We start from the raw sequence: 15,363 nt of genomic DNA on the forward strand, positions 1-15,363 counted from the left end.
TTTGGCAAATCTCAACAATATCTACATTAAATTTCGTTCTTAACGGGGTCGAAAATTGGCCAGAGCCAATCTCCTTGGAGGCCAAATATTGAACAAAATTGGAAAATCAACCACACTTGAAGAACCATCCCAATAACGTTAAGCCATTTATAAATTCAAAAAATGGCCTCCTTTAACTCCATGATTCATTAGTTGAATATTGTTCCTGCCAAGTGGGGAAAACTTCGTAATAAGATATTCTCTGCTATCTGCGCCCAGAACATCATTAGCCCATACCAAAGATGCTTCATTCCAGGCAAATCAGCAACAGATCAGATTTTCGCTGTGCAGCAAGCGATGAAAAAGCCGTTGGAAAATGGACATTAGTTTCACCATCAGTTCATCGACTGCAAGGCCACCTATGGTAGCATAGCCAGGGTAAAACTGTACACGGCCATGAGAGAATTCGGTATCCCGACGAAATTAATAAGACTGATTAAGCTGACCCTGACCAATGTGCGAGACCAGATAAAAGAAGCAGGATCACTCTGAACATCTCCTCATCAACAACGGTCTACGACAAGAGGAAACCGTATCATGCGTCCTCTTTAAACTGGCCCTGGAGAAAGTGATGAGATATGCAGATATTAATAGAAGAGGCAACTTCCTCTTCAAATCCACCCAATTAGTAGTCTACGCTGATGGTATTGACATTATGAGAAGAACAACCCGAGATGTACAGTCCATCTTCATCCAGATCGAGCAGGCGATGAATGGCGTGAGATCCTAGGCTGCATATTAATGAGGGCAAGTCTGAGTGCGTTAACGCCAAAAACTAAAAAACGAACAACACACTGGTCAAACGAGAACAATGAAGATAGGAGACTACTTTGACTTTGAGACCGTTGAAAATTTCTCCTATTTAGGATCGAAAATCACAACCGCAGCCAACAGTGCCTCTTTCAGCTTAAAAAAACTATTTCGCTCGAAACGTCTCACCATAGGGTCAAAGCTCTTACTGCATAAGACAATGATCCTGCCAGTCCTCACGCATTCGATAAATTGCGAACTCCTGATCGAGTTGGAGAGACTTCCTCCGAAAAATTTTTGACCCCCTACATGAGATGAACGATTCACCAGCCGCTTCAACGATGAAATGTATGAGCGATATCACGACCGTCTGGTTGTGGATAAAATTCGGCCCAACACGCAAACTGAAGGGGAGGCCTCTCCAGACAACCTTGTCAGAGAGATGCTGAGGAGTGCTGGGGGATGGAGTCATGTTGGGCATTATGTCTGGGCTCTTCTAATTGCGAAAAACCCACGTTTGATTGAATCGGTGGCAAACACACAAGTGCAAAAGCCCAGCCAAACACTCTATCTACATCTTTCCATTGGCGAAGGTTTTTGAGGTTTGGCAAATGGGATTATACTTTCAACACAGTTGTGCCCTGCTATTTTTCTATTCGTTCCCACTTTTCAATATTTGGCCTACATGTATTCCGAGATACTTTCCTTTCCAATGGCCTTGATATTCCTTTGTAATCATCCAGATCCCTTGGTTACCCACTTTTCTCAGCAAATCGTAATTAATCCTCCTAGTATCGCTTTGCTGCGACAGATATATACGCAAAAACCCTTCTGATTGAGATCACGCTTCACAATATTCAGCTTGCAAAAGTATCCATAGTTGGGATTGTATTTAAACGAAAAGATTGTTTTTTGATTAGAGACAACCCTGTTGCATTTATTCGCAGATATTGATATTTCGGGAAGCAGTTGCTCCCTTCCTCAGTGTTTACAATTTAATTAAAAACCAATGTTCATTTCGACAGTGAGGACCACCAAAAAGTTCAACGCTATAAACCACATATCAAAATGTGTTTCCATTGTTTTAAAAATATTTATTTATAATACCAACCATTTTTGCCAGCAAATGAGTGCTTTGTTAATCTCATGCAAAAGCAATTATTTTTCCCTGATTAACTATTGCGACCTATCTAGTTAAAGTAATTTCAACTTGCTTTGAGCTGTCTATATTCGTTCAATCGCAAACAAAAATGGGAACCCAATATTAGCACTGTTCACACAGTTGACCATAATGTAAGCAACAGCACAACAACAATAACAAAAGAATTGAAAGGCAAACAGATAATAAGAAATGAGAAAGAGACCACCCCCGCATTAGGTCACTTGGGAAAACTTTAGGAATTATCGCTTAAAAATAGACGCCAAAATGCATTTTGCTAATTATGGATTCAAGTAGGAAGTGGTGGCACTAGAAATTTGGGGTAAACAGAAACTGGAGAATGTAAAATTTGGCGGGGAAGATTCTAGGGAAATAACTAGATACATATTGCAGTCATGAAACTCAAAGGGGTAGATCGAAAAAGGGCAGAGATCCTCGATGGGTAGTGAAACACTTCATCAATCATATTTGTTTATCAGAAGATTACCAAGTCACACCTGGCTTTATCAGTTCTGCTTTTCCCGAGGTATGTCCATTAAAATGACATCTGTGGCCCTTATAGAAGATCGGGAAGGTTTCACGAGAAATCAAGCCAATATAAGCATCCCTTTCCCGATCACTTAGTATTATATACGTAATTAATCATCCCCGACTTCCCTGAAACTTTCATCTATCATTCATTACTGGTTGCAACTTAGACAGTTTTTTGAAAGTTCAAAGAGATTTTGAAGAGAATTCAAAGGGATTTGGATAATTTAACATTTCGGCCATTCACTCATTTACATTTTTTTCGTGTAACTTTCTTACTTTGAATTCGTGAAAAGATACAGATTCGCTAAGTTGTATTTCAATCAAATCTAATCCTGCAGATGTTCCATGAGGTCGAAGGAGGTCATTCACGTTTCTCAAATTGAATAGGATACTTTCCTTAGATACCGGAAATCCCTGTGTCCCAATCAATCTCTTGATCGTTTTTTTTCTTCCAACGTACAAAAGGAAACCATTCACGCAAACCAATCTCATTTTATCGAAATAATTTACACAAATGGCTCCCATTTCATCCCAAAAGATAAATGTCAATGCGTATTGAGACTTTTCCCGTCACCAGATAATCAAATAAAAAATAGAATCCCATTATTATCAGTGACGTGAACGGATTATTTACACAGCCCTGAAAGAACCATGTCAGCTACCCCCTTTTGTACTTCTAACTATCCACTATTATTTTGTTCTTGTTCAATGATAATTGGCTCGGAAATGTCAGCCATTAGACAAGGTTGATACGTGACATAGTTTGGTGAAAAAGTTGGTCTTTAGTTCTGTCTTCTGTTGCCAATCTCCTTTTTTCTGGAAAATTAACTTTGAATTGTTAAGCTCAACTATTCACAGATACTTATCCATCAGGTATTTGTATTTTCATTGAAAGACGATTCACTAAATTAGGTTTCGCAGGATTTGATTGGAAAAGGTTGATGCAGTCTTGGGTTTCGGTGTAGTGAGCTTAAGACCTCATACGCCCCCAGAAACAAATTCAGCTTGGGGTTGATTTTAATAATCTTCAAAAGTTCAATTATGCAAGGTTGAAAATCTCAGCTCTGGTTTCCGATCCCATAACTCAATTTATCTAAATTTTCAGTCTTCCATTGAATCTGTCTGTTTCTAGTAGTTACGTTAGCTACGTGGAGATATTGAAGCAATAAGTTGATTTGTGAATTGGCAAGGCTATCGTCCTTCCGAAGTCCTCCACATATTCCCTTGTATCTAGGAGGTTACATAAACGAGATGGAGATGGTTCAAAACCGCAGAGTCACAGTACGAAGTGCTCACATTATAGCCAGTTCCAGGATTACTTGTTCATCCACGAGAACTGCATCCGAACCCCATTAGCTGGAGCATAAATCGGAACATGTCCGATTACACTAATACATCCCTTAACTAGGCTACCAACTATCATAATCAATCTTATCTTTCAACAATTTCATGTTTTTATTGCTTCCTTTTTTATCCAACTTAGAAATCGATAAAGCAAAGACTTCGTTTCGCTATGGGAATCCATTGTTGTAGGTAAAATAGTGCAAGGACATATTCCATGGAAGGATGCCATCAAAGTTTTTCCGTGTTACATGGGAAAAACATCATTTCATGCAGCACAGAGTCGTTGGTGTAAATGATTGATGCGAGCATTTTGGCCGAATCGATAGAGAAAGGATTGGATTTTGGAGCAGAAAAAAGTAGGATAGTGTGTTCGGAATAATGTTTGAGATAAATTCCCTTACTGGTCGCTGGTGCTTGTAGTTGGGAATTACAAAGAAACATGTGCTTACGTAGGAAGAAAATCTCGTGTCATTTATGCGATAAAAGCGAGCGTACATACGAGTACGTATATGCACTTGTGAACGTGGTGACATACTTAGTAATCACAGCCTTTGATTTTGTACAAATATACGTGTTTCTTTGCATATTTAATATGAAAAGTGCGGAAGCATCCCTTAATAGATTTCGGCTTCACAGGGTCTCCCTGAGCGAAATCTCCAAGTTTAAGGGATGATGACCTTAGCGGAAACATAGCTCAGTGCCATCATTACAAGATTTCTCCCTCCAACTTTCTCCGAGATAGAAGCGTTTTTGAACTTTTCGACCAAAAGCCAGCAACGGCAACATATATCTGACATCATATACAAAACCTACATACCCTGCTTGCTCACATAAATGGTTGCCACAAACCCCTGTCTACGGCATTCACCACTACACCTAAGCGCCATTACTGTTGGTTCCTAACAATACGTTTAAATTCCACATAGTTCTGGCGCAACTCTCTCTCCAGATAACTTGGGACACTAGGTTCCATTTCATGACATAAACTGGAATAAAGTTGTTGCCCTTTTTCATTCCGCCCTTCTACCATATGATCAATACGTCTATAGGGATCCAATCCGCTTCATGGTGCTCTTAATTTTTTATTGTCTCAGACCAGAGTGTAAGGACACGTGGCCGGTATGAGCTGATGAAAGCTTGGAGCTGACAAGTAACAGTGGCATTCCCGAGAAAAGCCCAGAGAAAATCATTAAAACTACCTTTGAATCTACCCAGAAAAACATCAGCGAAGGCGTGAAAAGCCAGCGAATGGAAGCAGAAGAGCTACAGGACCACATGTCTTTCTACAATCAGACATACACAGTAACAGAAGGCGCGCAAAAAAACAGAGCCATTGCAATTTCCATTGAGACCATCACAAGCGTTTAAAGGACCACAGATAATCCGTTGCAGTGTTAATTACGCCATCCAGGTAGTCTCCGTGGTTCAAAAAAAGAAGGACAAGAAGAACAATCCACCATACCGATTGAAAACCAATTATCTCACGTCAAGGTTTGAAATAGGACCGAAGGCAACCGGCAAGGTTACGTTCTTTGAGATGGTCCAGGCGCTGATGGAGGAGCCTGTGTGCTCTTCCAAAATTCCCGATCTTGACTGTATTTCATGAAAGGACCGTAGTGGAGGAAGTTAAAAAAAGTGAATACCCAGAACAAGCCGCGGGGCCAAAAACGGGGAAAATCGCAACCGCTCGGTGGGGATACGAATACCGGGAAGTCAACGCAAATTATCCCAGGAGTTTGCCCTATGGGCACACGTCTACAACCTCCCTGGCAGCTAGGTTACTAAGCAAAGACTGGAGACGAAAAAGAGAGCTGCATTCTCCGCTGGGATCGTGGCATGCCTGGTGAGGGAGTAGCAAAATCTGCGGACTCGGTGTCGGAATTGGAAAGCATCTTACAAATAGAAACGCACCGGAGTCCAGCCTCTCACGGAAATACCTAGAACGGTTCGCTGTCGAAGTAAATATTGACCTAGTCCTCATCAGTGAATAGTATTGGAAGATGCATCTATCCATCACGGAATAAGACAATGCCGGACTTTTGATGCAGGCGTATTAGGCGCGGAAGGCATTCTGGGTGGAGGGGAGTTTAATATCAGAGTACTTGAATGGAAATTCTTCGCCTACAGTCCAAAGGGAAATGGGTCCGGGGCTCGTAGTTCAAAACGTGAGATCCACGCTAAAGCCCAGGTGCCCAAAATGCAAGCGAAGAAGCGGAATTCCCATTTTCTGTTCGAGGATCAGCACCAGAAGGTCATTCACATTCAAACCCAGATTGCGTTTCAGAAACCAGCAGAAGAAAAAGCGGAATCGATCTCGGGATGGACTTGAACAAGAAAATTAATAAGAAGGATGCACTAAACTAGCGCCGGAGGTATTGGCCAGCATTGACTCCTGTATGTGTTATGAGCATCGACGGGGAGCAGGAGGATGTGTTTTCTGCTTTGATTTCTTCCAGGCGGCTCTTGGATACCATATTTAAGCATGTGAGAGCCAATTCTCCAGAAGCTTCTTAGGTTCATACGACGTTCATACGACGAGATTCCTAGCAGACCAATGGCTGCTATCTATTTCCTGAAGGTTCATAGGGATAAAAGAAAAAACTCATTCAATCTTTGCGTCTACAAAACACCACGATTCCCATGGACGACTGAGTAGTGATCAAGATTTTGCTGCGCATAAATGGAGCGTGCAGTTCGAAGTGAGGAAAGCAAAAATGGAAATGTTCTACTACGCCAAACCGGAGGGCAACCTGTACCCAGCCGGCACCGTGAACGAATCCTTACAAAATAAGACACTAGACGATATGACGGGATACACCCCCTACGCGAGAAAATCATGTAAGGGTAGCACTGATAAATCTGCAGCACAGCAAGTGTGATGCTAATCTATTGATGTCCATTCGAGAAGAATACTTCGGATTAGAGGAAACCCGAACTATCAAAGGGCTCCAAAGTAAATATAACAATTTATCCCACAGTGTAGAGACATTGATCGGGACAGACCTAGAGCATGTACCTTCATTAAAAAGAGCCGGCATGCCTTTCTGTGTCGAGACCTGGGTTTTAGCGTGGCCAAATTGGAGCAGGCGGGGAAGAGAACGCCCATATTGCCTAGGCTGGACATGTAGTCCATCATCGTAGCGAGGAAGGCCAGCATGTTGATAGACTGTATCCCAATGTGGAGTATATGCATTAGGACATTTCGGAAATGAAAGAAAGGATGGGTTCCTATATGCCAACCTTCAATTTCCTTAGTTTGGGACTTTTGAGGTTTGAGAGGAGATTCTACCTTATTAACTGACAATGACACTTACCGGGTAGTAAACTAAAGAGGGTCTGATGAGAGATTCTGTTTAGATCAAGTCTTTTATTCTTTCAGAAATTCTTGGGGGATTCAAGTATATCCGCCACTTCGAATAAACTATCAAGAAAAAACTTTCAGGAGCTCGCAATGGTAACAATAGCAGGAGAGACGACCTAGAGAAAAAGTTGGGTCTTTGAAAAAGCCATTCAATATTAGCATTTAAAGTCTCGTGTCCTGTAAAATACAAGAAAAATAACTAACACTGTAGTGCAATGAAGATCTGTTCAACCTCAGGAAGTTGACCTGGGTAGTCGTATTCAGGACTGCCTGAAGGGGTACCTTTAGAAGCGATCCTGGCTGAAGCATTGTCAGAACATTGAAAGCAGCAGCGAGTCTTTAAGACTAAGTACGATTCTGGCTAAGGAGTACTGCCCACCCTTTCTTAAAAATCGGCAGGTTCCCTGATAGAACCCTCTTGGCGACGCTGAAGCTTCTAGTCTATACGCACTTTCCTGCTAGTGAGGTTGATTGTGGGTCAGAATTTTGTCTCTAGGGTATAAAGCTCAAGTCGTGTGAGTTTATCAAATCCGTAATTACAGAAGATAATGTCAGCTTGGCTATACGCAGAATGGCGTAATGCAACTCAGGCGTCAGAAACACCAAGAAAGGATTATAGCGTAGCTTATAAAGAGTTCCGGGAACTATATTTCGTTCAGATATGCACCGCACTCCAGAAGATGCTTACATAGTCTTTCTACCGAAAGCAAGCAGGCACGGTCATGAGTGCATGAATGACATTCAACCAATCAGACTTCCGTCTTTGGTTTTGAATACCCTAGAGCGTCTCCCAGACATTGTGGAGATCTCTCGATCCTCGATCATCTCGGCTGCAAAATGCGAACGTAAATCTAACTAAAACGGAACTGTTGCAATTTATCATCAAGAGAAGGGTACTCAAATTCCACCTGCCGCAGGCAAATGGGCGAAATTTGGCACTTTCCTCCACTGTAAAGCATCTGAGGATGATTCTGGATTCATATTTAAATTAGAAACTAAACAGAAAACGCAGGATAAAGGAGGCACCTGCTAGTGGACCTTTGTAAGAAAATTAAGTCCTCGGCCGAGGATTGTTCACTGGACGCAAACCCGTGATTCATCTCACCCTAACGTGCAGTTCTATTGTATGATAGCCAGCACTGAGCAGAAACCAGGCTTAATACGATCCAAAGAACCACGTGTGCAGGTCCTTCCAGGCTCCTGAATCTCCTACGGCCATATTAATAGCCATGTACTTCGGGATCCATAGGTTTTCTCAACTGACAACACCACACTTAAGCTGGACTTCAAAGGCAGTTTCACTACGTGCTGTGGCTTTTCCAACAAATCAAAGATGGTCTGGGGAGCTAATGCGTGAATTTCTTCGGATACACACAGGACAACCGAGTCGTGCATTCTTTCGGGATTCGCCAGTATATTTCAAGTAGAGGTATTGAGAATGCTGAGGCCTGCCTCAGCCTGAGCGACCATCAAGGGTTCGTATTCTCTTGGGTCGTAGAGTCGTGTAGGCACGCATTTAGCAGTTTAGACAGCACGCTAAAAGTCATCCTCCACTGGGTTCATAGTCATAGGAACATAGACGGGAATGAGCAAGCCGACGAATAGCCATGGGTTTTGTTTTGACAGTCCTGCGGTGGGCGCAGTCCGTAGGTAGGGTTGCCTCCTACTGTTAAACAACCGCTGACGAAGGCTCGCCACTTGCGCCGAATCGAGGAAGATTTTGTCCGACTATAACAAGACCCAATCGCGAGAGCTTTTGGGCCAGACACTTGCAAATACGTTCAGAATTCCTGCAGTTTGCACGGAACACTCAGTTGAAGAAGGTCATGCCACCAAACTCGCCTTACCTTAGAAGAGCCTTAGGCACTTCTTTTGCGATTGTCTATCTATAGCTAGAGCCTAGCAGAGGACTGTGAGTGAACAATTCTTTGAAACTTCAAAGAGATGTTTATTGCAGGATGGGGAACTGCTATCCTAAATGCTATGCGTTAGCTCCGAAGATCTTAGGCAGCTAGATTCTGCTCCTTATGCCCTTCATTCATAGTCTTAGAAGGTTTTGACATCAACCGGAGTGCCACCTATACCTACCTACCTACCTACGTGGAAGTAATTCACTGCGAGAAGAGGTCTGCGCTCCAAGATATACAATGGTCACGACAACAATTTCCTGGGAGCAGGCAATCAACTAGCCGTAGAAATGTGGCGGGCGACGGAAGTAACACCAAAGAAAGTCGTAGCTATATCTGCCAAAAACAGTATAAGATGAAAGTTTATGTAGCACGTCACACTTTGAAAGGATCTTGCAGACCGCAGTAAAGTCAGCTAAAAGGCGTCTGAAATGTGGACTTGCCGAAGTGAAAATAAGTCCAACATTTTTGAAGAATTTGCGACTACGCTGTGCTAGGTTCCGTCAAGCCAAGACCTCTCATTCCGATCTCAAACAGTTCTGACGATTGATGATGAAGCATTGTCGTCAGGATGTTTTCTTTCGGTATACGAGCGACGAGAACAACTGAAAGCGATACACCAGACTTTTTGGTAGACATGGACCTGAGAGTATCTGCACTATTTACAAGATATACCAAAATGGATTGACGAGGCCCCTAATGAAAAGGCAGGACAACTGGTTCTACCGGAAGAACGTCCCATGCTGACCAAGTGGCCGTTGGCACGGATCCAAAAGGGCCGCTCAACAGATAATGCATAAATTTGAACCTTCACTGTTCATTGCCACAGTTGCAAGAAGTAGCAAGTTTTCATTGCGAATCTTTATCCTTTACAAATCGAAGATCTGGATGATTCGAGGAGCATGCAGTTATCAGAGGACTTGCTTCAGAAGCGGAAAAGGTGGTTAACGAAGCCTGCAAGTGCAGCACTAGCTATAACAAGTTTTACGATCCCTTGCCTTTCTTTCGGGATGATGTTCGTTCAAAACATAAACACATCGAAAAGCTTTGTGAAATTAGAGTCATACGAGGCAGATTGAGGACACAAGTAAACTTCGCAATTGAAGTTGCGCTAAAGGACCTTCGGGATATAGAAAAATGTTTAGCGATACTTGATATGATAACCTAGTGAGGCCTCTAACAATAATATCTTTCCCGCAGGATCGGCAGGATTTTGAACTCACTAACTACCGTATTCGGCGTTAATAACGAAGTTTGTGACGATATCTACACACTTGTGCATGATCAGCTTTCAGTGGTACTAAAGAAGCTGAAGAAGTGCGCAGAAGGTAAGAAGTCCTAATAAGCACAAGTAGATAAATAGGATGAGGTGATCAGATCAGTGAATGTCATGGATAAATGCTACTGACCGTTGATGGTTGAGGGAGCATAGCGTCAGCCTCTCAATCACGTTGTTCTAGGTTCGAATCCCAGTCATCATGGGTGTCTGTATTTGTATTATGTTTGTCCCGCTGCTGTGAGGTTATCACTTGCATAGCATTAAGTGCGAAATATTTGTAATTGAAGCATAGTCTCATCAGTGACTGTGTGGATGTTCTAAACTCCATTAAGGAATAAACAGGAAACACTAACTGCTACTGAAAAGTTGATCATCGTAATCTAGGGATTCCAGTCGTATCCAGGTATTTGGTGATTGTCAATCTTTATTTAGAACTGGGTGCGAAGTATTAGGGCTGACAGTTTCGTTGTACGGTCATGGGAATAGTCAGGACTTTGTGGAAGTACAGGTACTAGTCAACACTATCAACGACGTGGCAATTTTGATTGGACAGTATTTGTTTCCCCGGACTAATGTCCTCACTATGGCTGAATTTTAAGCTTAAGTCGTGCCAGCTGTAACCGAACATTTTGGAGTGCCCCTCCCCACAAAGATCCATCCATCCATCCATCAAGGATATGAACCTAGTGCTATGTGTGAGCGATTAAACAAGTCAAGATTTCGTCCGGACGGTGTAACAACTAACATAGCCGCATAGAGGGAATTGATGCCATATGTCACCATCAAACCAATTATAAGTTCGGTCATCTGTTACGGTAAAATAGTCGAGTTATCGCTGAAAGAGGTCGGTATAATCCACCCTAAGGACCACCCCTAAGGCAGTGTTACAAGAGAGAGAGAGAAATACTCACTAATGTCTCACGATCACATTTCCTAGGCCTGGAATATTCAGTTCATGTCTCCGGAATTCAGCCTTTATTTTAAAAATTGACTCCCCCCTCCTCCCTATTCAGTTTGGTCATAATTCGTTCAGGGCCGCTCTATAGAATACTCCGTTTCAGAAGGGAGCACATAGCACACACCCTCAAATCAAAGCAGTTATTGCATGTCCATATCATTTTTTGCCGCAAAATCCTATCTAAATTTGTTGATAATAAACCCATCGGGGGTAACCAGAAAAGCTTCAGCCTCATGAATACAATTAATAAACATCGTTAGCCACAGTCGTTATGACATCCTAAAACGATTCAATGTGATTAACCCTTTATCATTTTGGCTACCAAGGATTCAAACATTGGCAATTAAATAAATTACCTTTGTTTCGAACAGTTCCGCGCGAATCCTGCCTTACTGCCTTATAATTCATTGCAATTATATCTGATGCTTTTACGGTTAATGGCCCTATCTGAAACGCTATCAGCTTTCGAAAACGTTCTACACCAGCATGAAGTGAAAGTACAACGCTTTCACCCTCCCCAAATTCGTTTGTTTGTTAGCAAAAACATTCTGTTCCTTGTGAACAAATACATTCAGTTTGACGACCACATTCTGGCGAATAAACATCCTAGAATATTAATGAAAAATCGTGGTGGAATTGTGGATGTAACAAATTTCCCTCAATACACTTACGGTTGTCTGCTCAATATTAGATATTCTGGGAAATTTTAAGGAAATGTTTTCTGAAATTTAGGATATGTTTAGGCTGGCTTTACTGAGAAGACAAAGCAGACAACCAGGAAGGATAAGACCATACCACCACATTCTGGGGCTCTAAAGAGGCATCTACTTGAAATGACTTGCAATTGGAATTTCAAATCATTTTTATAAATATTGAATGATGAATAATAGCTGTTGTTTCTGAAGTCAGAATGTTCTTATTTTTTTCCGGTAGTGCCCCGTGGGTAACGCCAATTACGGGAGCAACCCGGGATAATTAAAAGATAAATATTTCCCCAGAAAGTAGCTATGAATTTCTTGAGTAATTGCAAAGAGAGAAGATATCAGGAGACTCATAACTTTGGCAAATCACCTATAAGTCGATGATAACCGGATCTGAAAATGTAGATACATGCTTCTTACATATTGCCAATTATATGGAACTTCAGGACTAAATGTTGAGGTTGCTCTTGGTCACGAAAGGTCACTGGATAAATTTCGTGCCATAGATCTTTTAGAGTTAGTTTTTGATTGATTTAAAGGAAAAGTTAATTCCAAACTCAACGATGATAACAAAAGATAACATAAAACTAGAAAAGATACTCCGGAGAGACAAGAAAATCTGCTCCTGGTGCTAAAAAATCGATTTTACCGGATTGATATTTGTTAGAGAGAAAAGGGCCGAAATTGATTGATTTGTGGTATCATGAATATTGTTCATCTGTCAAGGCGTCATATGTGGAAAATTCTATCAAAATGACGCTGTGAGGTAGCCCAACCCTATCTCGTTTAAGAGGTTTGAATGTATTGACTCCACCAACTTCCTGACATCGTAACATCTTCTTTCAAAGCTCAGCCTTCCTTTAAATATATCGCCTGAGGCATTCAGTTACGAATCCTCCGACGCGCATAGCAAAAACTAGTTCCAGGATATAAACATGAGCAACGCATATTGCACATTACTGAAAGCATTCGGGCCAATTAATCGTGACAGAGGGGAATGATCTCCAGTATCCGTCAACGCTATTACGTATGTTGCTGAAACATGAACCCTAGAAGTTCTAGGCCAGGTTCAGCGGGACCGGCTGATCAAGAGACGGCTGATGGGCAGGGGAGAACAAAGGAACAGGTCAGAACGTGAGTTTTTAGCAAAGGAGACACATCGAAAAGAAGAATTACATTTGGTTTTCAGCGATTTTTCTTTTTCAATTTAATTTATCTGAAAAGATTGTAGCTCGGAGGGTTTTCCATGGTTAATTGTTTCGTGCAGTTTTCTCGGAATTTCTGTAGATTTGCAAAGTTAGCCAATGAGCATGATGAAAGTGCAAATTTTTGTCTTTGTCGAGTGGATAATTGGAATTGCAAAAAGGCCACACACAGTGTTCTTTTCCCGCGGCAGTTTCGTTTGAAATTGTGTAACATCGAGGGCGGGCACTTGGCAAATTAAATTATAGATTGGGAAGAATTTTGCGTTCAACGTAGAGGAGGCGCTATGCTAATTTCGACATGTCAATTTTCTTTACGCAACGGACCGCAGTTTGCACATTATTGAAAGTTTCTTATGTTAACTAATTTTTTTTCATTTTTATTTGTAGGAATGTAACCGATAATCGCGTAGGGCTCTGGGTGTACAATCGTGAGTTTTTCTATTTTTTTGTTATTAATTTAATTTTTCTTAGTTTTCCGAGTTGTTACAATCTCGATAGATGCCGGATTTTACCAAATATTTAATTTAGGCTCGGACGATCCTACCTATTTGAAAACTAAAGGGACGCTGGGGGGGGGGGGGGTGGCCGGTGGTAGGCCATTGGGAGAATCTGTCTCCCCGCAACATCGAGCACATAAGCAGAATGGTATCTTTCTGCATGGTTTGAACCAGACTGTGTGAGAGTCGCTGGACATCAAAGGAAGCCGTGGGGGATTTAGGTACAGTACTTGTAGCTGACAATATTATGGGAACTACAAACACCCGCTCGAGACGCCAAATTTCTTTGATTTCCCGAGCTTGTGTTAACTAACAGCACGTCGGGCTTACTGTGTGGAATATGGCGACCATTTAGAACTTGCCGGTTCCAATACATGCTGTAAGCAGAACCATAAAGTACTGCTTGTAGCTCATATTAGCAAATCAGACATGTTCCCGTGATGAGCCCATGCTTGTATGCAAGGTTTTGGTGGATCACCTTACATCCTACATTATGCCTGGTGGTGTATTGTATTGGTGCCATAACAGTGCAGCCAGAAATACGATGGTGCAACGTCTCTAACGCCGAACCGCTCATTCGGCATTGGTCGTTCTCCACCCACTCTTTCATTATGCGCTTTTCATAAGCTCGGGTGGCGACTACGTCGTCCTGAATGGCACACATGAATCCTTCTGCCTCTGCAAAGAGCTCCTCACACAGCCATCTGTCCCAACAAATGCAAATCGACAAATGGCTGCTAAAGAAAATTCACTGCTTTTGGCTTCCATTCATCCATCCGCTCTTGGTCAGGTAGGCCATACTTTATTACAAAACCATGCTCTCTAATATCATTCAGTAGCTACGAAAGGGGGTTCAGTGCCATGCAAAGCCTAAGGGGACTCAACGCATCCCGTGGAAGATAAAGGCACTGATAAGGTGGTGTGCCATTCTCTCTTGACTACCACCAAAAGCTTTATTAGTTTCGGATCAGTGCGATAAAGATGTAGGACATCGACTAGCCAGGAATGCGGGACGCTATCCTAAGCCTTGGCACAATCGATATAGCAACTAAAGAGGTTTCTTTGGCCTCTAGTTTCTTGTCCTACAACTACCGAGTCGATAGTGAGCTGCTCTTTGCAACCTCTTGACCCAACTGGGCAGCCCTTCTGCTACTCCGACAGAATGTTGTTGCTCTCGAGGTGCGCATTGACCCTTCCACTAATAATGGAAGTTATGCATTTGTAGAGGTTGGTAAGCTAGTAATCGGTCTTGTGTCCGTGGAGTCCTGCACCGTGTCTTTTTTGGGATAAGGTGGGTAATCCCCTTATACCAGAAGTTCTTCATCCGATCCAGACGAGCGCCCCTCTAGCTGTTCGAGCTGTTTATGGCTCGTCGAACATCCTCTTCGGTAACATCCCCAAAATTCATGCCAGGTGTAGTGGCATGGTGGATGCTTTCTACGGCGATCCACTCAGCATGCTCAGCATGCTGCGTGTGCGAGTAACTCCCAAGGTCCACCTGAATATTCTTTCGCTTCCGTCATCGAAAACTGTGCTGTCTGTTGGGAATCGTTCAGTGATCTGAAAAAAACTCCAGTGGTTCCTCGCATAAGTTGCATTCTGGACGCGTCTGGAGTGACTTTGGCCATACTG

General features: G+C 42.3%; 1 protein-coding gene across 2 annotated transcripts in view; it reads right to left on the reverse strand.

Annotated features, from left to right (window-relative positions):
• LOC119661748 overlaps positions 1–15,363 on the reverse strand; it is a 450,161-nt gene that overhangs the window by 349,142 nt on the left and 85,656 nt on the right. The gene's annotated exons all lie outside the window — the stretch shown is intronic.

Source organism: Hermetia illucens, chromosome 1, assembly GCF_905115235.1.
Source record: "Hermetia illucens chromosome 1, iHerIll2.2.curated.20191125, whole genome shotgun sequence".
In the NCBI taxonomy this organism is placed as follows: Eukaryota; Metazoa; Arthropoda; class Insecta; order Diptera; family Stratiomyidae; genus Hermetia; species Hermetia illucens.